The following is a 24,070-nucleotide window of genomic DNA, read 5'->3' on the forward strand; positions in this document are numbered from 1 at the left end:
TATTATTTGGGGTAAAACTCACCATTGTTGAAAGTAATATGTATATGCTGTTTACTTTCACTGAAATGTAAATACCAGATGACATACACTTAACATCTATATGGTTCAGTCAATAAGTAAATAAGCCTTATGCTCAGGTTTTAACTTTGTGTTAACTGTGGTCTTGTTAGTGTTAAAAAAAGGGCGAGTTTAACATACATTAAACACTTTCTATATTTTACAGCAGTTAATTAAAGTGGCCATTCATCTTACAGGGCATGCACTTCTCAAGTTTGGTCACAGTCTAATTACATTGCCAAATATAGTGTATGTGTGTGTGTGTGTGTGTGTGTGTGTGTGTGTGTGTGTGTGTGTGTGTGTGTTCATTGATTACTTATGGATAATATCTTAGGTTTCTAGATGCACAGATATTACATATTAAGGTACTGCTTGTAAATGCTGTAAAGTATTATAGTGCAGGAAGCAAAACATACCATAGTAATGAGTCACCACATTTTACACACACATTATTAAAAAGTTGCAGTTGCTTTTTATAGCACATTTGCTGCTTTTGTTAGTAAAGGTGTGCTTTGGAAATTAACTTGTGTACTTGGTGGATTGGCAGGAGAGGAGAATTATTTATTTAACAGCATGCTTTCATCTTCCAAGATGGAAATTTTTGCGGACTCCTCAGTGTTGACAGTTCTTGGACAGCCAGAAGTCTTGCTATATGCTGAAGCTGGCACACAAAAGGCTTGGTCCTAGTTTCTGAGGATACATATGTCTAGGAGCCTGACTTCTGAGAGATAACAGCATTAAGATACCCAATTAAAACTTCTAATCCAGTCAAATGCATCTAGATGTGCTTACAATTAGTTTAAAAGTACTTCTCAGTCCTTTAATGTCTGTCCCTTCAACAGGGTATAGCACAAAAAGAGGGCAACTATTGGAAAAATTAAGGACAGCCTTTTATAACATTGATTTGTATAATAGTTTTTGATAGGACTAGCTACAGCAACTGGACAAACAAAAAAAAAAGATTAAGGAAAAAGGTTTAAACAATTTTAATTGGTTCAGTTGACAGGAATTTAGAAATCAGAAAGTGTTGGTTGATGTAACATAAACCTAATCCCTTTAGGGACTTAATATCTATTCCATTATACTGATAATTTTAGAAGCTGGCAAATCACACCGAATTATAGCTCTTTCTCTTATACATATGCACGCGTGCATGCACAAGGTGATGACAGCTCATTAAACAGGCAATTCCTAGGTTCAAGGAAAATCTGATTCTGGGATGCCTGAATTTTCCCCACACAATTATATAGTTTATCCTGCATCTGTTGTGTGATATCGGCACTACCATTAGTCATAGATGCCAGCAATCTGAAAAGTGGTCTTTTATCTCTTTATGCCAGTGAAGTCTTACTCTTGGCCCAGTTACTTTTTACTTTTTTTGTTTTGTTTTTTTTTTTATCACCAAAAGGACTGAATAATGTTGCTTTGTAGTCCCAGTCAGCATAGCTGTTTAGAGTGCTATTAAATTTTACAATCTATATACATTTTGCAAGCAAATTAAACATCAAGGCATATCATTTAATACATTTCAGCTATTGCTATCTCTTATGAATATGCTTTACCTTATTGATTCAATGCAGAAAATCATTTAGCACTTAGAAAAGTCTGCAGTTGAAATGTAACTGTACAGTTCCAGTATCTGGCCTGTTGTGCCGTGTGCATAATTTTCTGGATGCAGCATTTATACTTATGCTTATTGACTTCTAAGGCCACTGATTTATTTCACCTGCTGGCCACCAGCAGGTTAACAAGCTGACCTGTAAATCAGCACTCCCAAGATTCAGTAAGTGTATCATTCCTCAGCCTGACAGCCCCCTACCTATACATGGATTTTCTTATCCTCCACTGCAGATAGGTTTGCAGAGGATGCACTAATGATATTTGAAATGCTTTTAATATGATCATTTCAGATTTAGTCTTTTCCTTCAAACACACATCTGGATGGATTTAAAGCTGCAAGCAATGCAAAAAATATTTGTTCTTGCTGTGAGGGTGTCCAAGTCAAGAATGCGATTACTTTTGTAGACAGGAGTTCTGCAGTTTTCATTTGCTTTATAGATTAAAAGTTTGGACTGTGCTTACATTTGTTCTTTCATGAATACTACTTGCCACATATATGACAAGTCAATTTGTATGCCTCTGTTCAATATTTCCCACTGAAATCTCTTTAGAAATCTTTAACCAGAGCTGTACTGAAATAAGCAGTACTAACCTACAACATAAATGGGTGCATGGAAATAATAACATGATATGGAGGAACGTGAAACATAAACTAATCATTTAACACTATTTTATTCAGGTGTGGGTAGATAGGCAGTGATTGTGGTAAAAAGTATTCCATTTACTATTTGGGGTATTTAATTTCAAACTAATTATACTATCTTTTGACAAAGTAGCATCAAAGTTGATTTTTTTCTTTAAAAAGCTGAATTAGTGGTAAACAAGAAACAAAAATGAACATTTCATAGTGTTTTTATATGTATGTGCATTTAATTATATTTATTTCACTGCTGAATATTTCTCTGTCAATAATTAGAATTGTGGACATCAAAAAAACGTGGTTTATTTACTGCAGAGTCACAGGAAATCTGACTGCTATATACCATTTATGGTTGTTTACAATGTGGTGTTCACTAGAACTTTCATGTCCATTATCACCTTGACAACATTCAAGTTATAGACATTCATAAGATGAAGATTTAATAGCTTCATAACCAGTGTCTTGTTGAGAATGCAAGATGAACATCAACAAACTGGGACTGCAAAACAAGTACACCAGGTCTATGACTTTGTTCTACATACAAGAACGTACTAGAAAACTCAACATGTATACCAGTGCTGATCTTCATGCACATTGTAAATATGTCTGTCTCTATATAAAAGCAAGGGTTACTTGTAGTAACCACAATATACTTATCTTACACATAATTGTGCAAATATTGTTTCTCACTACTGTGCTTGCCTTAGAAAACCTAATATAAGTAAACAGATTGCTGTGGTGCTGCTGAGTATCACACAGCGTTTTACCTGAGTTAAAGCATTCACCCCTGCTGTTGTTGTCTTCCGGGATAAACTGAAACTGTAACCCTAAAACACTAACCCTAACGCTAAACTTAAAAGACTATCCTAACCCTAAAACTGTAACCTTGACTCTAAAACATAACCCTAAACCAAACCGCCAACCAACAAATGTTAACCCCAATACACTGACCATAACACTAAGCATAATACAGTAAACCTAACACTAAATACAATTCCTATCTATTGTTCACACTTTCTTTACTAAGGAAACTTGGGCAAAGTCAAAATAATGGGAGAACAAAGACCCAGATTCAGGGGAAATTTTACTTATTAGTTTAATTCACTTAAAATGTTTATAGAACAGCAGGTTTGCATCAGTATGCATTTTCAGAACAAGAACATATAAAACTCTAATGTATGGCATTACTTAGTGAACTGTAAACCTTAATGATTTAAAATTGCTGAAGATTGGAATCCTGAGAGACAGGTCAGAAATATGAGGCAAAATCAGTGATGATATCCAAAAGCAAGGACAGTTAAGAAGTATGATGATATCTCAACTCCTAAAACACTTTCCCTAATCCTAAAACAGTAAAATGAACCAGTAATCCCTATCCCTACAATGCTAAGATAAACCCGAAACGTAACTTTCCCTAACCCTGACACTAATCCTACAGCATTAGCCCTAAACCTAAATCTTAAAACACTGACCCTAACCTTCAAATGTTAATCCTAATCATAAAGATTGATATAATTATAACTAAACTATTTACTTGCTCAATGATTAAGGTTGCTTCCTTTGTTAATAGTACATATGAGCATATCACATTTGCAGAAATTTAAAGGTACCTTTAAAATCTCTCTCTTTTTCTAGTGCAGTATGAACAGGATGCTGAGATGTTTTAGAAAATGTGATAACTACATTGCTTATGCACTGTAATCACTTGGTACCTGCAAGTACCTATATATGTGTGTGTGTGTGTGTGTGTGTGTGTGTGTGTGTGTGTGTGTGTGTGTGTGTGTGTATATATATATATATATATAGATATATAGATATATATTTATATATATATAGATATATAGATATATATTTATATATTTATATATATATATGTGTCTACTTCATATGGTTGACAGTTCATATGGTCGACATTCATATGGTCGAAACTCATTTGGTCGACGGCTCATTTGGTCGACAACCAGTATTCAAGGCACTTAACAGAGATTTGCACCCCTCCCCTAAGTTGTGTGACCCAGGAGTTGATATATATAGTTACGGGGGTGTGGGGGGCACAGCCCCCCCACAATGGGGTGTGGAGGTAAAGCCTCCTGCTAATATTCATTTAATATTCATTTAAAACATGAAAATACAATAAAAACTAAACATTTTAAATGAATATAGGTAGGGGGTTTCACCCCCCCACACCCCCCATGTGGGGGGCTGTGCCCCCCACCCCATAACTATATATATCAACTCCAGGGTCGCACAACTTTGGGGAGGGGGGCAAATCCTTGTTAAGTGCCTTGAATACTGGTTGTCGACCAAATGAGTTTTGACCATTTGACATGTCGCCCATATGAACTTTCAACCATATGAAGAAGACCCATATCTCTCTCTCTATATATATAGATATATATATATATATATATATATATATATACACATGTTAGGGGTCACCACAGCAGATCACCTGTTTCCATTTCTTCCTGTCCTCTGCATCTTGCTCTGTCACACCAACCACCTGCATGTCCTCTCTAACCACATCCATAAACCTTATCTTAGGCCTTCCTCTTTTCCTCTTACCTGGCAGCTTCATCCTTAGCATCCTTTTCCCAATATACCCAACATCCCTCCTCAGCACATGTCCAAACCAATGGAATCTCCCCTCTCTAGTTTTGTCTCCAAACTGTCCAACCTGGGCTGACCCTCTAATATACTTATTCCTAATCCTGTCTACCCTCGTCACACCCAGTGTAAATCTTAACATCTTTAACTCTGCCACATCCAGCTCTGACTCCAGCGTTTTTGTCAATACCACTGTCTCCAACCTATATAACATAGCTGGTCTGACTACCCTTTTGTTGACCTTCCCTTTCACTCTTACTGGTACTCGTCTGTCACAAATCACTCCTGACAATTTTCTCCACACACTCCACCCTGCCTGTACTCTCTTCTTCACCTCTCTTCCACACTCGCCATTACTCTGAACTGTTGATCCCAAGTATATAAACTCATCCACCTTTGCCAACTGTACTCCCTGCATCCTCACCATTCCTCTACCCTCCCTTTCATTCACAAACATATATTTTGTCTTAGTCCGGCTGACCTTCATTCCTCTCCTCTCTAGAGCATATCTCCACCTCTCCAGGGTCTTCTCAACCTGTTCCCTACTCTCACTACATATCACAATGTCATCTGCAAACATCATAGTCCGTGGAAACTCCTGTCTGATTTCGTCTGTCAACCTGCCCATCACCAGTTCGAATAAGAAAGGGCACAGAGCTGATCCTTGATGTAATCTCACCTCCACCTTAAATGCATCTGTCACTCTCACTTCAGATCTCACCACTGTCACACTACCCTTGTACATATCCTGCACCACTCTTACATACTTATCTGCCACTCCCGACTTCCTCATACAATACCACAACTCCTCTCTAGGCACCCTGTCATATGCTTTCTTCTAAGTCCACAAAGACACAATGCAATTCCTTCTGACCTTCTCTGTACTTCTCCATCAACACTCTCAGAGCAAGCATCACATCTGTAGTGCTTTTTCCTGGCATGAAACCATACTGCTGATCACTAATCATCGCCTACCTTATTAACCTAGCTTCCACTACTCTTTCCCATAATTTCATGCTGTGACTGATCAGTTTTACCCCTCTGTAGTTACTACAGCTCTGCACATCACCCTTATTCTTAAAAATCAGTACCAAAACACTTTTTCGCCACTCCTCAGGCATCCGCTCACTTTCCAAGATTTCAATAAACAATCTGGTTAAAAATGCCACTGCCATTTCTCCTAAACACCAGGTATGTCATCTGGACCAACAGCCTTTCCATTCTTCATCCTCTTCATAGATATCCTTACTTCCACCTTGTTAATCCAGTACACTTTCTGATTCACTACCCCCACATCATCCAGCCTTCTCAAATACAAACTGGGGAACCACACAAACCACTTCGAATTCCGAAAGATATGGCAGCTCGAATATAGGAACCAACAAACCAAACGAAAAATCCACAATAGGATAAATGTCCACTTTATTCTACCACACAAAACCAAGCCAAACATGATACACAAGAGTTGTTAACCTAGGTTTCGTCTTAATACTAAAGACTTCTTCAGAACAACTAGCATAAATAATTATCAAGTATAAATACTTACATTAATTACCAATTAAATACCAATTAAATACCTAACTAACCTGCAATTATAATGAAAATGTCTAAAAAAACTTTTATTAATTACAATATAATTTAAATATTTAAAATAGAAAATATAAACATTAAAAGTAAAAGTACAAAAAATGTATTAAAAGTACACTAAACATTATGGCACAGCTATTGTAAAAAATATATATATAATATATACAATTATATATAAATACATATTTTATATGTCCAAGACAGATATACAAAAAATAATACCACTATTTAACTATTAATAAACCTAAGCTTTAATAAGGGGGCCATGCTGATGTTATCATTTAAACCAGGAAATCTAGTGGCATCAAATCTTAATTGCCACATCAATTCACATACATCCAAGTGAATGTCTAAGATGTACCCTTGTGAGTCCTTTCTTATTTGTTGAATAATAATAAATTTAAAACCATGACCCGGAAATTGTTTAATGTGCCTAAAAAACGCATTAGTATTCTTTTGATGCCTAATATCAAGAAGGTGTTCACCTATCCTATCTCTAAGGGCCCTACAGGTTTTACCTATATAAAATGCTAAACATTCATTACATATGGCCATATATACTACATTTTTTGAATAACAATTAAAATGCCCCTTAAAAAACAATAATTCATTCCTCACCAATAATTTATTCTTGGTGGTTAAGATAAAAGCGCAAAGGCTACATCTCCCACACTTAAAATTCCCTTTGGGCCTGCATGACATATGACTACTATTCACATATGTACTTCTCTCTAATAAATTTTTAAATGATCTTGCCTTTCTATATACATTCGTAGGTAACTCCTTCAATTTCCTACTAACATTCACATCTAATTTTAACATTTCCCAATTATTCCGAATAATATTAATGATGAATTCTGTGTCATAAGTATATGTAGTTATAAAAAAATAGAGAATCTTTTTTACTCTCTCTATTTGGCCTACCCTCACCCAAATATGTGTTATTAACACTACTAATAATATTAGTGGTAACTACATCTAACTTTAATAAGGGCTGCTAAATACCATTACTTCTCTTTAAAACAACGTCATTCTTAATGCTGTTAACCAAACCAATGGGATAACCTCTTTTGATAAACATATCAGTAATGACACTCAATTCTTTGTCAAACTCATCCACTGCATTAACCATCCTGGCCACCCTAACCATCTGTCCCTTCACAGTAGCTTTCTTTTGATGGAAAGGGTGCCAGCTGGAATAATCTAAATATGCATTCGAAAAAGTAGCTTTCCTAAAAATTCCTGAAGACAAGAGGCCTTTTACCTTGTCATACTTTAAAGAAACATCCAAATAGGATATTTCATATTCATTGTAATTAAAGGTGAACTTCAAAAATTTTATAGTATTATTAATATATTCCATAAATTCAAGCATTTTCTTAACACCACCCTTCCAGACAATAAAAATATCATCCAGAAAACGCGTATAATGCAAAATATCTGAAGAAAATTCACTTTCAAACACATAATTTTGTTCCCAGTATGACATAATATAATTAGCGTAACTGGGGGCACAAGCTGCGCCCATGGATACCCCTGTTAACTGCTTGTAATAGCCCCCTTCAAAGAATAAAAAATTATTAGTCAGTACAACTTCCATAAGTGAAACATAAATGTTAATCTGATCCTGCTGATAGATGCCCATTTTTAGAAGTTGGCTATCTAACCATTCTAAACCTACATTATTAGGGATAACTGAATATAAATTCACTACATCTATAGTAAGAAACAATGTAGAATTGGTAATGCTGACAAAATTTAGTTTCTGTAAGAAATGCCATGAATTTGTAAATGAAAATCTAAATATTTACTGATGAAATAAGTCTTGCTCCTTTTTGCATCCACTATGGATCTAAAAGTCACATTCTCTAAACCTTTATGAATTTTAGGAATTCCAAATATATTGCTAATCACTGGGAACTCATTTTTCAAATAACTAAAATCAGTTTCATTAATCTGTCCCTGTAATAACAAATCTTCTGTCAGTAAATCAATTTTAGAGAATGCTATATGAATTTGATTCAAAGTCACATATCTTCAGTTAACATTTGGAACATAAAATTAGAATAGTCATTCCTATCCATAATCACTACTCCATTACCCTTATTGGGCCTCATATAACGAATAGTATTATCTTTAATAAGCTGACATAACAATTGATTCTCATCCGGGGCTAAATTACCATAATTATTACTACAATTTCTATTATTATTGCAATTTTTAGACCCATCTCTGAAGTGCTCTCTTATCTGTAACTCACAAGCTTTTTCAAATAAGGCCACAGTGCTATTGGGTGGGGGATTAAATTTACTTGATCTTTTTAAACCATTGTTATTCTTCATCTCATAATTCTTATTATCAGAAAACCACATCTTAATATTCATTTTTCGAGTTAGTAATTTTAAATCTATTAGCACATCCACCACACTTCCATTTGTTCTTTAGATAGTAAATCTGCACGCCTAATGTCAAAACATTTACTAGTATAATTTAAAATCACCATGTTTATTAACTATAATTATAGGTTCAAAACATTTTTTTGAAACATTCAAGTCTTCTTGCAATATATCTATCAATGCTGTTAAATTAAAAAAATCATTGGCTTCCATTCCATCTAAAAAACATTTATCCACTACAATATTATTGCTAAAATACCTTCAACAGCATTGAATGATGTCTGCTCAAACCGCTCATTTCTTAGTTCCACTCCACCACAAAAGTACTCTGTTGTTTCAACTGATTGTCCCAAGGGATTTCTTCAGAAACATGATGCGGTTCATTCATTGGTGATGTCACTTCCTGGCTATTCACACACCTTCTATTGTTACCATGGTGACCTTTCGACAATGGGTATGCTTTCTGAGTATGATATTCCTCCATGTCTCTTTTAATTTTGTTAGACTTTCTCACAAACAAGTCATGTATACCGTTATTAACACTTGTCAAGATATTTTTATAGTTAGTTAAATAATGATCAAAGTTCAAGTCACTTAAAATTAATTCATTTTCACTTTCCAATTCAGTCATAAGTTTTACTATAATTACATCATTGAACTTGATCATAATTCTCAGAAGTTCCAATCCCGTTTTATCAAAAAGTTGATGAACTTCATTAATCATTTCCTGATTACCGGAAATACCAGTCATCCAGCCTTCTGTCTCTCTCATTCTCTTCATTCGTCAGCCCCTCAAAGTACTCCTTCCATCTGTTCAACACATTCTCCTTGCTAGTGAGTACATTTCCCTCATTATCCTTTATCACCCTTACCTGCTGCACATCTTTCCTAGCTCGGTCCCTCTGTCTAGCCAATCAGTACAGGTCATTTTCTCCCTCTTTAGTGTCCAACCTTTCATGCAACTCTCTATACACCTTATCCTTAGCCTTTGCCACCTCTCTCTTTACCATGCACCTCATCTCCTTATACTCCTGTCTACTTTCTTCATCTCTCTGACAATCACACTTCTTCGCCAACCTATTTCTCTGTATACTCTCCTGTACTTCCTCATTCCACCACCAGGTCTCCTTGTCCTCCTTCCGCTGTCCAGATGTCACACCATGCACCTTTCTAGCAGTCTACCTTACTAGCTCTGCTGTAGTTACCCAGCTATTCGGTAACACTTCACTGTCACCCAGTGCCTGTTTTAACTCTTCCCTGGACTCCACCTCACAATCACCCTTTTTCAGTTTCCACCATTTGATCCTTGGTGTTGCCCTCACACTCCTCTTCCTCTTCTTGATCACCAATGTCATTCTAAAGACCACCATCCTATGCTGCCTAACTACACTTTCACCAGTCACCACTTTACAGTCCCCAGTCTCCTTCAAACTGGCCCTCCTACATAGGATATAATCTACCTGTGTGCATCTCCCTCCATGCTTGTATGTCACCCTATGCTCCTCCCTCTTGTTAAAATACATATTCACCACAGCCATGTCCATCCTTTTTGCAAAATCCACTACCATCTGACCTTCTGCATTCCTTTCCTTAACACCATACCTACCCATAACTTCCTCATCCCCTTTGTTCCCTATATATATATATAATATAATATATATATATATATATATATATATATATATATATATATATATATATATATATATATATGGGATCCATACAGATGCTCGACTGAATCTTTAACAGAATACCAATTTGGTGAGCATACTTGCACAAAAATTCTGTTCACCAAAGCAGCACTTTCACGTAAGTATGCTTGTTCCGGTCGTACTACAGTGCAGTAAGGGAAAATTCCCTTTTCATTACTGTAGTCTGACCTTGGAGTGAGAATATTAAAGTAGGGGGGTGTGGGGGGGGGGCTTGCCCCCCCTACATTCAAGTAGATTTTGTGTTTTTTTTTTAACATACTTTAACGAAAGCGCTTTTTCTATGAAAGTGCTTTCGTTAAAGTGTGTTCGGTGGTAATGGTTTCAGGCTTTTGATCGTTCGATCAAAAGTCCTAAATCCGTATATATATATATATATATATATATATATATATATATATATATATATATATACGACCGTTTTACCGAAAGTGAAATGGCCGAGCACAATTTCGCGAAAGTGCTTTTTGCCGAAAAAGCACTTTTATGACAGTGTGCTAAAAAAAAGATACAAATGTGGGGAAATGGCTGTTGCTGAGATTGTAGCAGAGTGGGGATAAGAGAATATTCCCTTTTTCCCACTGTAGTGCGATCTTGGAGTGAGAATATAAAAGTAGGGGGGTGTGGGGGTGCAGGAGTGCTTGCCCCCCAATGTAAATGTGAGTACTGTTTTTTTTTTTTTTTTTTTATTTTGTTGTTTTTTTTAAATTTTTTTGCACACTTAGTGAAAGTGCTTTTTTGGTGAAAAGCACTTTCGATAAAGTGTGTTTGTCGGTTTTAATTTTGGTTTTATGGGCGTTCGGTAAATAGTCCTAGATCCGTATATATATATATATATATATATATATATATATATATATATATATATATATATATATATATATATATATATATATCTGTGTGTGTGTGTGTGTGCCAATATACTTAAATATATATATATATATATATATATATATATGTATGTATTATGGATGCCTTAATTTTGTCAATGTAGCTGATAGCTTTTTTGCTAAGACAGTTAGGTCAACAATAAAGCTGTCAGTATTTGTGTAAAAGTGCTGTAATACTGGGGGTGGGGAGTATGCCCATTCTCTGGTATTGTGTGATCTTGGAGTTGACATATTTTGTCAGCAGACCCAACATGGGGAGGAGAGGCTTCCTCTCTGCAAAAAAAGATTTTTTATTTTCATACTTCAAAGTTAAATGTGTCAGATTATTTATATATATATATACATGTGTCTACATATGTGTGTGTGTGTGTGTGTGTGTGTGTGTGTGTGTGTGTGTGTGTGTGTGTGTGTGTGTGTGTTTATCGATAAATAGATAGATAGATAGATAGATAGATAGATAGATAGATAGATAGATAGATAGATAGATCTATAATTGAATATATTGTTGATGTGTATTCACTGACCAGCATGATATTGACATTATTATTTTGTTGGTATGAGATCATAGAATAGTGGGCTATAGGAAATGTTTCCTTTTCCCTGCTGTTGTATGATCTTGAAATTTGCTTTTATAGAGTTGCAGGGGTATAGGGCTATTTGTACTGTAAGTTTGACAGCTGTGCTTGTTGATGTTTTTAATCAATGGAATACAAGCTCACAAATGCGCCCATTGATCCCTTGACATGTCATTAAACACACACACACACACACACACACACACACACACACACACACACACACACACACACACACACACACACACACACACACACACGTTTGCATGCATGTAATTTTTACATTAGTAATCATATACATACACGTTGTCCATGGCAATGAACACATTATAACCTGTATTCATTATTAAGTCATAAAACAATTAGCAATGATTAGCAACACTATTTTCCACTTATGATCACAAAGACAAGAGATGCCCTTGGATGAATGTTTCTTCTTCACACTTGTGGAATGTAGATAATTACCACAGCATCCTGCAGTCATAGTTTTAAGTTGTACTTATGTACAGATTTTGATGTCTAACCTCTTTTTTCTCATGCTCTTACAGGTGATCTTCTCCAATTCTTACAGAGGACAAGTGCATATTTGCAACCCACATCTAATGCTTTCAATTGTCCTCTCTTATCTCTTGATTATGTTTGCCATCTGTTTTCCTGCCCTTTATAGTCTTTGCCTTCAGTCCTCCAGTCACAAGATTCAAAGCTACCAAGTCTTCTGTGGTCCTTTAAGGAATATTCTTTGTCATTCCTGCAGATCATACAAGAATACAAGCCTTTACAGGCCTATATTGAAACTCATAAAACTTCTTTGAGTATTGACACGTCAGCAATATTTTGATAAATTTGGGTTAACCTTGGCTAGGCTTAAAATGGCTCTTGTGCTGGTAGCCTAGTATAGCCTATTAACCATTTATGAATTTATGAACCTATGGCATTTCCCCATTTTTTTTTAACTCCACTCAGTTATCATAATGTATGCTTCATGTCCAGTTCCTGGAAGCTACACCTCAGCTAACTGCTTCCTGTTTTTCGGCCTGTGTAAAGTTATCACCTATAAGACCCCCCACACAAAATGTTGTTTACTAAATAGAACTATTGCTTGTTTTCTGCGCCATCTCCCATTACTTCTTGTTAAGTCCCAGTCCTTGTTTTCTCTAACACTTTGCTTGTAGTTTGGTATCATTAGCCTTATCACTCTTATTCATAACAACTGTAAAAATGAAGCCCTTTTTATTTGTCCTATAAGGTTACCTCAGTAATTCTCCACCCACTCCCCTCTTAGTCTGAGGTAGTTTTATAATTTAAAGGGTGTTTATGGGTTCGCTCCCATGTGAGTGGGAGTGCTGTAAGATTTGTCTCCTGTATTTTTTTAATGAGTTATGCTTTCCAGAAGTGTGTTTTCAGAAAACCATAACTAGAACACAGAGAAATTGCCAAACACTTCCCACCAAATCAGGTTCCCAGTCCCATCAAACCATCACTTCTGTTTTATTTCCAATTCTACAACAGCATCCATGCTTGTTCTGACTGTACGCTTTCTTTCACATTCACCTAGAGCCTCCATCTTGCCTCTGATTCTCCCCATACCCACTGTGGCACTAAATGTTCAAACACATTTTTAGAATACTAGTACAATATTCCTCCCTCATTGCTTCTTACCCTCAGTCTGGTTTTCATTGCCCTTCTGCCCTTGTCCATATTTATGTAATTCTCTACATCCTTCTGTATCAGCTGTAATGCTTGATTCTTGTGGGAGACGGACAAATGCTCCAAGACATGAAATAATGTAACTATCAGCACCATTTTACTGTGTTTATTCTCCCAGTATTTATAAATGGCTGTTCCCTCTTTTTTGAAATTACTTTTACTAAATCGTTACTTTTGCTTATGTTTCTTCCCAGTGCATCTTCATGTCTGCAGTGCACTTTTAGTTTTAGGTATTTGCTCTCACATTCTCCTTATTATTCTCCACTATTATCTAATCATCTTTCCTGTTAAGTCTTATGAATACCATTATATCTTGGTTACAGTATAAACCAGATGCTTTCTGAAATCTGTTCTAAACAGATAAATGTTCTTCAGTACTTTATCAATATTTTCACTATTTATATTCAGAATTCTACAAAGATGCAGCACTAGGATTTTGTTCCCATTTCTGCTTCTGTCTTAGCACAAGATACATAGACAAAAAGGGAAATCCTGCTCAGTATCTTCTTGGATTGTGGCCTCATTTGAGTACTTTGGAACTCAATGAGATAGATGTGGCCTGCACCAGGAGGCGAACCTTCTCCTTCGGAACTCAACATAATAGATGTAGCCTGCACCAGGGGAGGCGAACCTTCTCCTTTGGAACTCAATGAAATAGCTGTAGCCTGCACCAGGGGAGATGAACCTTCTCCTTCAGAACTCAACGAGATAGATGTAGCCTGCACCAGGGGAGGCGAACCTTCTCCTTCGGAACTCAATGAGATAGCTGTAGCCTGCACCAGGGGAGGCGAACCTTCTCCTTTGGAACTCAATGAAATAGCTGTAGCCTGCACCAGGGGAGGCAAACCTTCTCCTTTGGAACTCAATGAGATAGATGTAGCCTGCACCAGGGGAGGTGAACCTTCTCCTTCGGAACTCAATGAGATATATGTAGCCTGCACCAGGGGAGGCAAACTTTCTCCTTCGGAACTCAGTGAGATAGATGTAGCCTGCACCAGGGGAGGCAAACCTTCTCCTTCGGAACTCAGTGAGATAGATGTAGCCTGCACCAGATGAGGCAAACCTTCTCCTTCGGAACTCAATGAGATAGATGTAGCCTGCACCAGGGGAGGCAAACCTTCTCCTTCGGAACTCAGTGAGATAGATGTAACCTGCACCAGGGGAGGCAAACCTTCTCCTTCGGAACTCAGTGAGATAGATGTAGCCTGCACCAGGGGAGGTGAACCTTCTCCTTCAGAACTCAACGAGATAGATGTAGCCTGCACCAGGGGAGGCGAACCTTCTCCTTCGGAACTTAATGAGATAGATGTAGTCTGCACCAGGGGAGGTGAACCTTCTCCTTCGGAACTCAATGAGATAGATGTAGCCTGCACCAGGGGAGGTGAACCTTCTCCTTCAGAACTCAACGAGATAGATGTAGCCTGCACCAGAGGAGGTGAACCTTCTCCTTCGAAACTCAATGAGATAGATGTTGCCTGCACCAGATGAGGTGAACCTTCTCCTTCGGAACTCAATGAGATAGATGTAGCCTGCACCAGGGGAGGCGAACCTTCTCCTTCGGAACTCAATGAGATAGATGTAGCCTGCACCAGGGGAGGCGAACCTTCTCCTTCGGAACTCAGTGAGATAGATGTAGCCTGCACCAGGGGAGGCAAACCTTCTCCTTCAGAACTCAACGAGATAGATGTTGCCTGCACCAGATGAGGCGAACCTTCTCCTTCGGAACTCAATGAGATAGATGTAGCCTGCACCAGGGGAGGTGAACCTTCTCCTTCAGAACTCAATGAGATAGATGTAGCCTGCACCAGGGGAGGCGAACCTTCTCCTTCGGAACACAGTGAGATAGATGTAGCCTGCACCAGGGGAGGTGAACCTTCTCCTTCGGAACTCAATGAGATAGATGTAGCCTGCACCAGGGGAGGCAAACCTTCTCCTTATTCTTTTCTTCTTATCACCTCATACATGAAATTGCAATGCAGAGACTCAAGCAGTTTTTTGACATGATATAAAACAAATCCGGCTTTTATTTCTCTCTTTTGCTATTTTGCTTGAGAAAGTAGCATGTTCACATCTAAAGTGTATGATCTGTCTTTCCGTCATTAAGTTCCCAAAACCATCTTTCCTTCAGTGCTTATGGCAATAGCATACTTATACTGACTAAGTGAACTGAAACGGATCTCTGTCATAAGACTGAAAGATCAAATGACTGAAAACCAAAAGATTCAAAACTCAAAATATTGAAAATGATAATCTGCCTTTTCTTCAGTGTTGCACAGTCTCAGAGCTGATATATAAAATTGGTGAGGTGGGGTGCAGGGTGAATTGCTCCATTGCTCCCCTGCATTATTTTTATTTTCAGTCTTTTGAACTTTCAGTCTTATGATTTGACCCACTGAAACATATCAAATTATGGAGTAACAGAAAATCTTATCTCAACAGTATAAAATGTTGGTGTTAATAAACTTCATAATGCATTTTTTGGTGGTGGGGAGGGGCTGCCTGCATTGCATCTCTGTACCCCTGCATCTTTAACTATATTATCTTCTAAGATCTCCTTCCCTTCCATAGTTCTCAGCACTTTCTTACTAGAATTTCAAGTGTATAATTCAAACTTGGTGTCTAGCCTCCTTACAATGATTTTAGATGGTTGTATTTTACCACTCTAACCAACCTAGCACTAAAAGTATGCCCTGTGGCCAATTTTACTGATATGTGCAGAATATGGACCCTCTTGTGCCACATTCTAACATCAGTATCCAGTTGTCTCCACTGTTGAAATGCACTTACAATGCAGAAAAAGTGTAGCAAATCTGACCATGGCATACCGCTGGCTAACATTCCTCAGTTTTCCAAATAATGTCAACATTATTTTGTCATTACCCTTGTCAAAATATAAGCATGCTAGGTTAGTATTCAGTGTATTCTCCACTGTAACTTTCAACATCCCACATTAAAAGACATTACTCAGATTTTATGCTATTATCTTCCTCAAATAATATCAAGCCAATTAAGTAGGTTCTCACAAGCTAAGCTACTGATGTGACAACAAACAATGTACACTGGCACTACTTTTCACTTCTCCATGCTACCTGTAGTATAAGCGGTATATAGCTTTAAATATAGTAATATCTTGTTACAAGTAGTTGTCATACCATGTGATGTGCAATCCTTCTGAAGCAATTTGATCAAAGATGTCATAGAAGCTAAAATATACAGATGTTACATCATATATGAGTGGAAAAATACATGAGTACAAATGAAGGAATATATGTGATTTCAAGAATGCACATGTCTTAAGTACTGAAATATAATTTATACTGGAAAACTTCTCCAGCTGCAACTAACAGAAGTTTCCTCACTATATTGTTAATTAAGCAGAAAGCTAGAAACTGTGGATGCAAAACACTGACTTATTCTGCATTGTGAGTGGAATTAAGGAAAAGCCTGAAAAAGTACAGTGTGTCATACTTGTTCATGCTGCTGGAGAAGAAGCCTAAAAAGGTACATTTTTTTAAACATTTTTTTAAGAGCAGAGATAGAACATCAATTAGAGAGACATTATTATTATGAGTCAGCTAACACATCCTTTCTCTTCAAAATATATTTTAATTTTAGTTTTGCTGCAGATTGCAATGACAAATAAGTACGCATTCATTTCTGACAGCAGTTTTATATGCAAAGTGAAGATAAATCCCTCCTCAGTGGAAATCACAAATAATGCAAAATTTCAGACTGTGGTAATGTATTTATGAGTTTATGTGGGATGCCTATGTCTATGAAAACAAAGGAAATATGAATATTCATTGCAAAATAAATCTAAGGGCACCTGCAGCAAAGATGCATTGAAATTATAATAATAAAGTAACACTTGGAATTTCAAAAAAGGGTTGTGACTGAACTAAGTTCATAAAAAATCACAGACATTAGTTTCAACCCTGTGCAATGACAATCTGCCACAGTCAAAAATGCCCATTCTGATAGACTGTACATACTTTGTCTGCAAAAAGGTGGCATTAAATATCTACAAACAAAAGCCATAATGATAGTTTATTCATATACATCCATCCAGTGGTGGACATACTGCACTCCAATTCTGCACTCACAAGTAAACTTTCTGCTTCCTTAGTCCACAACATTCCATATCGATAATCATTCAGTGTTTATACAAATGACTCGTGCTTACACACATAACCTACTAACCCTCAAAAGGCAGAAAGCAGTCCCTGATTTTGCAAAAAATCTCTGATTTTACATCATATTTTTGCTATATCCCTTGTAAAAGTTTTGATTTTTCGGGTAAACCACTAAGTATGGCATTTAGACATTTCAAATTTCAAACTTTGTATTGAAAAGAAAATATGTTCATTCAAATCCATTTGGTTCTCTTAACTTTTTAAGTGAATTAGAGTAATATTTAAAAACTATCCATTTGTCCTCCCATTTTTTTTTGGCTTTGTACCTAATTCTTCAGCATGGAAGTTAAGAGCTGTGGTAGGGATATATACAGAAAAGCACTGCAGCTGTTTCAGTTTACCTTGGTAAAACCACATAATGTTAGCTCTAGTAAACCAATACATTCAAGAGTAAGTAGTCCTTTCACAGAATGCTTAGAACCATTGTGTTATATTTAGTCTCAGCAAGATTCACAAAGTCCAGAGTTTCCATCATCTATATACATTCTGTCAAATCATGATAGCAGAGAGCTATGTATAATGTATTTCCATTTGCTGTTGTCATTCATGGTAGTCTTCAACTCCAGTTCTGATCATATCACTAATTAATTACTTAAAAAAATAGATCACTTCCATGGACAGTGCATACCTTTTCTACTACCCACAAATAAAGCCAGTGTCCCACCAGTATTTTATGAAAGTTCTTGAAGGCCAAGAATGACTGCATCTATTTAAAATCCATAGTAAGCTCTTAGATCTGATACTCTCGGTGAATTAACTCTAGAATTTACCTCAGTACCTCTCAACTGTTGAGAATTTTGCAGAATATCTCTGATTTTGCCCTGTTCCTCAACATTTTTGATATTCTGGTAAATCTTTGAGGATCACAGTCAGTCATTCAGTAATGTTAAATGTTCATGTTACATATTTGTTACTATATAAAAGCTGTATGTTGATGCAAAAAATTTGTTCTATTATCTTTGTAAGTGAAGTATAGTAATATTTCAAAATTGTGGGTTTGAATTTTGTCTGTTGTGCCACTATTATTTTAGCTTTATCCAGAATTCTTGCACAAAGAAGTTAAGAAGTATGTTTATCTCACATTCATTCATTCATTCATCTACAGATTACCAGCTTTACTGTAACAGGAGTTGTACCATTACCCTGTTTAGGATAAAGCACACTGTCAGGGAATAATTTATTTTATTTTCTTGCTCACCCAACTACAGCTCTTGTACAGCCCACATATAATCATGATGATCAGGGCCGATCTTCACAGTAGTTGTGCATTTAGAGGGAGGATAACACCAGCTATGCCTATAGCTAGAGGCACCTGATATACTGCTCTTGAAAAGTCATCCCTGACTTTAGTTACAGGAGACACATCAGGAGGATTTTTTATTTGTAGCTACTTTTACCACCCATGTTTTCATAAGGTATAAGTAAAAATGGGATACTACATGCCTGAGCCTTCTACGATTGCCTTTTATTTGCCTTATTATATGCACTTTTTTCAACCCAGCTTAGAACGCACTTTGCAGCTGCACTATCTTCATCACAACTTTCCAAAAAGGGAAGAAAACTCATGCTCTGGGATCATTTCATCTCACAGCAATCAGTAGTATATTTAGGTATTTTTACTTGTTATGAAGATCTTGGTATTTAAGACCCTGATGCTGTATAAGCTTTTCATGTCTTCCTCTCTTTTTTTTATGACTAATTGAAATCTTCTTCAGGATCTTGTTTGCATTTCATTTTCTCCTGCATTACCTTGCTACTCCAAGGGCATTTCTGTGTAGGGTCTTATATCTTATAAAGCTAGTGACAATGTTTTGCAAAGGATCACCTTTGTCTCCTTTGTGGCCACTTCCCTGGACAAGTCAGTCCCAGCATCCCCTGTACAGTATTTCTTGCTTGACCACCACACTGATTCTCCCATAAAATATGCAACCATAATTTAGAGTTCTTGCATTACCATAAACATTATCTCCTGAAATGTTCACTACACAAAGACTCCCAATAATCTCCCAATAAATGCAGAACAGCCCATTGAGATGAGATTGTTCTATGTACCTCTTATTGAGCAAAGCTAATGATTGCAGTTCACAACACTGAGCAATAGCATTTGATCACTTCATTGACAACTTTCATAAAGCATGCAACAAACAAAAAGAAGTATCTCCATGAACTTTATAATTCTATATTCTTCATTCTATCATACAATAGGAACAGAGGTTGCTAATCTTGGATATGTCTATACTCAACATGCATCTTCCTGTGCAAAAGTTCATTATGGTTGCCCTGAATTCACTACTTTTCATCATCCCTTGGTGGACTTGAAATGCATATTCTACTTCTAAAATATGCTTATTGTCATGTTTTGAGTCTCCATCCTCAGATTTAAGTTGCTGAAACACTCTTGAAGTCCGTGAATGTTATATTTGGTTTGGTAACTTTGCAGGGCATTTTTTTTCAAATGCCATGACCTTGCAGTGGCATCTATTAAGTTGAGTGACACTCACATTTATCATTATCTTCTGTCTGATATAAATGCAGCCTTAGGAAAAGATGTACAGTTACTTATGCATGATCAGCCTTTATTTAGACTTCCTCATTTTGACAGTCAGTGAAAAAAAATTATTTATCTCAGTGGTGTACCTATTATATTTCACAATCATAGAAGCATTTTTAACACCCCCCCCCCCAACAGAGATTTTTTTTCTAACACTCCCTCCTCTATGATAGTTGCTTTTAATAATAATCATGAAATGAAACAAAGAAATGGACAGCAAGGGGCAAGCTAGGAGCAGTGATTAAATCCCCAAAAGAATCATCCATACTACAAGAAGGCATGTCCCAAACAAATAACTAGTGCCAGAATAAAGACTAAAGCTAAATGTCAAAAATGCATTATTGTCTCCTTTGGAAAGGAGCGTATAACACTGACAGTGCACCAGTAAGAACTGACCAAGGAGGATTTGGTAAATTATGTGGACAGTTGACCCCAAATTCTATTAAGAACAGACTGATATGAAGCAAACTTAGGGATGTTCTGCAAAATCAGGAACAGTTCAACTTGGTTTTACGAATACAGCACCCAGAGAGAAAGAGAGTAAAGACTGCAGCATGTTTAATACAAATGCACATGTCATGTAAAGGTAGACTATAAGCTAAGCAAACAACAGGAGACCAACTTGCACACCAAACATATTAAGCAAATGAAAGAACATTCTGTAAACGTGGGGACAGTTTCAAATGTGTTTCATACAATATTCCAATTTATTTCATACTGATGCACAATAGCTGTTAATGCCCAACTTTAAAATGAGCACCAAGTTGTTCATCAACAACACAGCTAGCCATCCCCTCCCAAGGAAAAAAAAAGCATAAATATTCCAATTTATGTCACACAAATGTGCACTAGTCATCCCTTTATACCAAACTTTAAGAAGAACAAATGAATAGAATAAGTTCCCATAGCACAGCTAGCCAACCTCAACCAAACAAATTCAGTTTATTTGATTCAAATGCACACTAGCCCACTTTTAAAATAATATGAAAATGACAAAGTTACTGCCAACCCCCCCCAATTTTTTTTTCAGATTTATTCACACAAATGTACCTTAAGGGTAGAATTTAAACTGACCAGTGAAAAGGACAAGTTGCATTCATCCACATCACAGCTGGAAGAATAAAAGTATCCCAATGTATTAAAACAAATATAAACTTAGCAGCCTTAATGGCAGAATTTAACCTGAACAAATGAAAGGACAAGTTATTTAACCACAATCCAGCTATTTACCCCAAACCCCACCAAAAAAAGAGAGCATAAGTGCACACACACACACACACACACACACACACACACACACACACACACACACACACACACACACTCACTCATACAGAAGGCTAGTGATTATCTCTCCTACCCCTCCAAAAATAAGAAAGAAAATCTGGTTTTATTTACATTAAAAAATATATGCTAACCTTTAGTCTGGTAGTGCGCGGTGTCCAGGCTGATTCACTTGTTATGATTAATCCAGTTTGCAGGGTTCAATTAAAAAAAAAAAAAACTTCTGCACTTCAAAACTTTCTACTGCATTGTATGACTGTACAACTAGAAGGCTACTGTTAATTTTAAGAATAACTGTATTTCTTTCCAGTCTTGTTTGGAGTTCCTTCTGAGTTTCCTCCAATCCTGTATCTTGTTTTCACACATGGATGCATGGACACATGGACACACGTGCACACAAGAGGAAGAAAAAAGAGTTTACTTCAGAGACAAATCATGGTCAAATGTGGCCCTAGGCAGGGTAATGGATTGAGCCTTACACACACAAACACACACACACACACACAGCACCCCCCCCCCCGCAGCCATTCCAGTGTCCCATTACTTAGCTATTTCTACCCTGTTACCATAAACACTGTTCAGACCTCTCAGTGTGATACTATTTTCCTCTTTACTTCTACAATGATTACAGATATTTGGATTTAATTTAAAACTTTTATTTCAAATTTTATATCACAAATACTGATAGACATATGCTAAACAAAACAATACACTGTCACAATGAAAACATATGTAGCATTAACAGTAAAATTCTCTGTCCTTGAAACGGCATTGAAACTCACATTCAAAGAAAATGCATCTAGCTAGTGGCAGATTAAGTTTACCTTTGGGCTGTTTTCAAATCATATGTTCCTTGCACACATTTTCAGGACTATGCATACATACATGTGTTCTTTGATTCACCTTCCTAATTGTATTAAATTATATTCCTTGTATAATACAGTACCACTTGCTACAGTGTACTTTAAATATGTGTCGACACAGATAGGGACATACAGAAGAGGGCATTTTAACACCCTTAAAGGATCCAGATTTGATCTTAGTTTAAGCTTTTCACATTTATACCACAAAAAGCATTTAAAGGCAAGGCTGCACCCCCCTTACTGTTTGAACCCAGTGCAGACTGCATCCCCACCCTCATATTAGTAGGCCTTTGATTTATCCCCATTTCAACACAAAGGTCCACATTCCAAAAGAGTTGCTTCAGTATAAGTTTTTCCTGATTCTGAAATATTTGCTCTGTTTTAATTTTTCCAAGTCTTTTAGGTTTCTAATACCATGATGGGAATGGACCCCATTCCTAAGTCAAAGTATAATTAAGGTTCATGAAATTAGTATTGTTTCAATTTTTGCTCTCAGTGTAAGTGACTTACTTCAGTGTAAGGTTTATCTATAAATAAGCAAGAGGCAAGATTACAAAACCCTGCTCTCAGCCCAGTCCCAGTGTAAGTGGTCACTTACACTCACAGCAGGTATTTGGTAATCATGCCCAAAGTATCACTTTCATTTCATGAGACACTGCTTCTAACTGAAATTGGGGTTCAAGATATGGTGTACATCTCAAGTCATATTAACAGTAAATATATTTTCTTTTTATGCTAGGCTTTTTCTCTACAAATCTTGCTAGTTCCATTGATCAGCTTTACAGGAGACCTATTAGAAAATGTATGATAATGGAGATTTTTGGTTAGGGTGTCCTGTTGGTAGGTTTATGCTATCCAAAGAAAAATATAGACAGTTTCTATTTCTGATTTTTTTTTCAGCTGCTCACTTGTATTGATCAACCAAGGCTTGTGTTCCCCTTGCTGATAATCAGATTCAAAGAAATATTCATGATTTTTCCTGTCTGTATAGGCTTTTAATCGCAGTCAACCCATGGGTATCCTATACAAGCTGACAAAAAAAACATATCGCAGTCACATGTCATTTTAACAATTATAGAGCTTCCAATCATACCATCTCTGCAAACTCGTCGTAGAATTATCAGATCTGGTTTTTCTTGTTGCCTAAGTTATCTGTTTTGAGAACCAAATTGTTAAAGGAAAGCTGGACAGTTGTACTATGAAAGGCTATTAAACGCAGAATTACTTGTACAGCCAAAATCAGTCTGCAACATAAAAGGCACAAATCTGTTTGAATCTCAGCATAAAATCCATGTCTTGCTAGCCTCAAAAAATTATTATTTATGAGGGTTAAGAATGAATGTGCTTTATCCTTTTCTATTTCACATCTGGAAACGGCACTGCAGAAGGAA

This window comes from Protopterus annectens, chromosome 8.part0 (genome assembly GCF_019279795.1).
Source record: "Protopterus annectens isolate FY-2018-M chromosome 8.part0, PAN1.0, whole genome shotgun sequence".
NCBI lineage: Eukaryota > Metazoa > Chordata > Ceratodontiformes > Protopteridae > Protopterus > Protopterus annectens.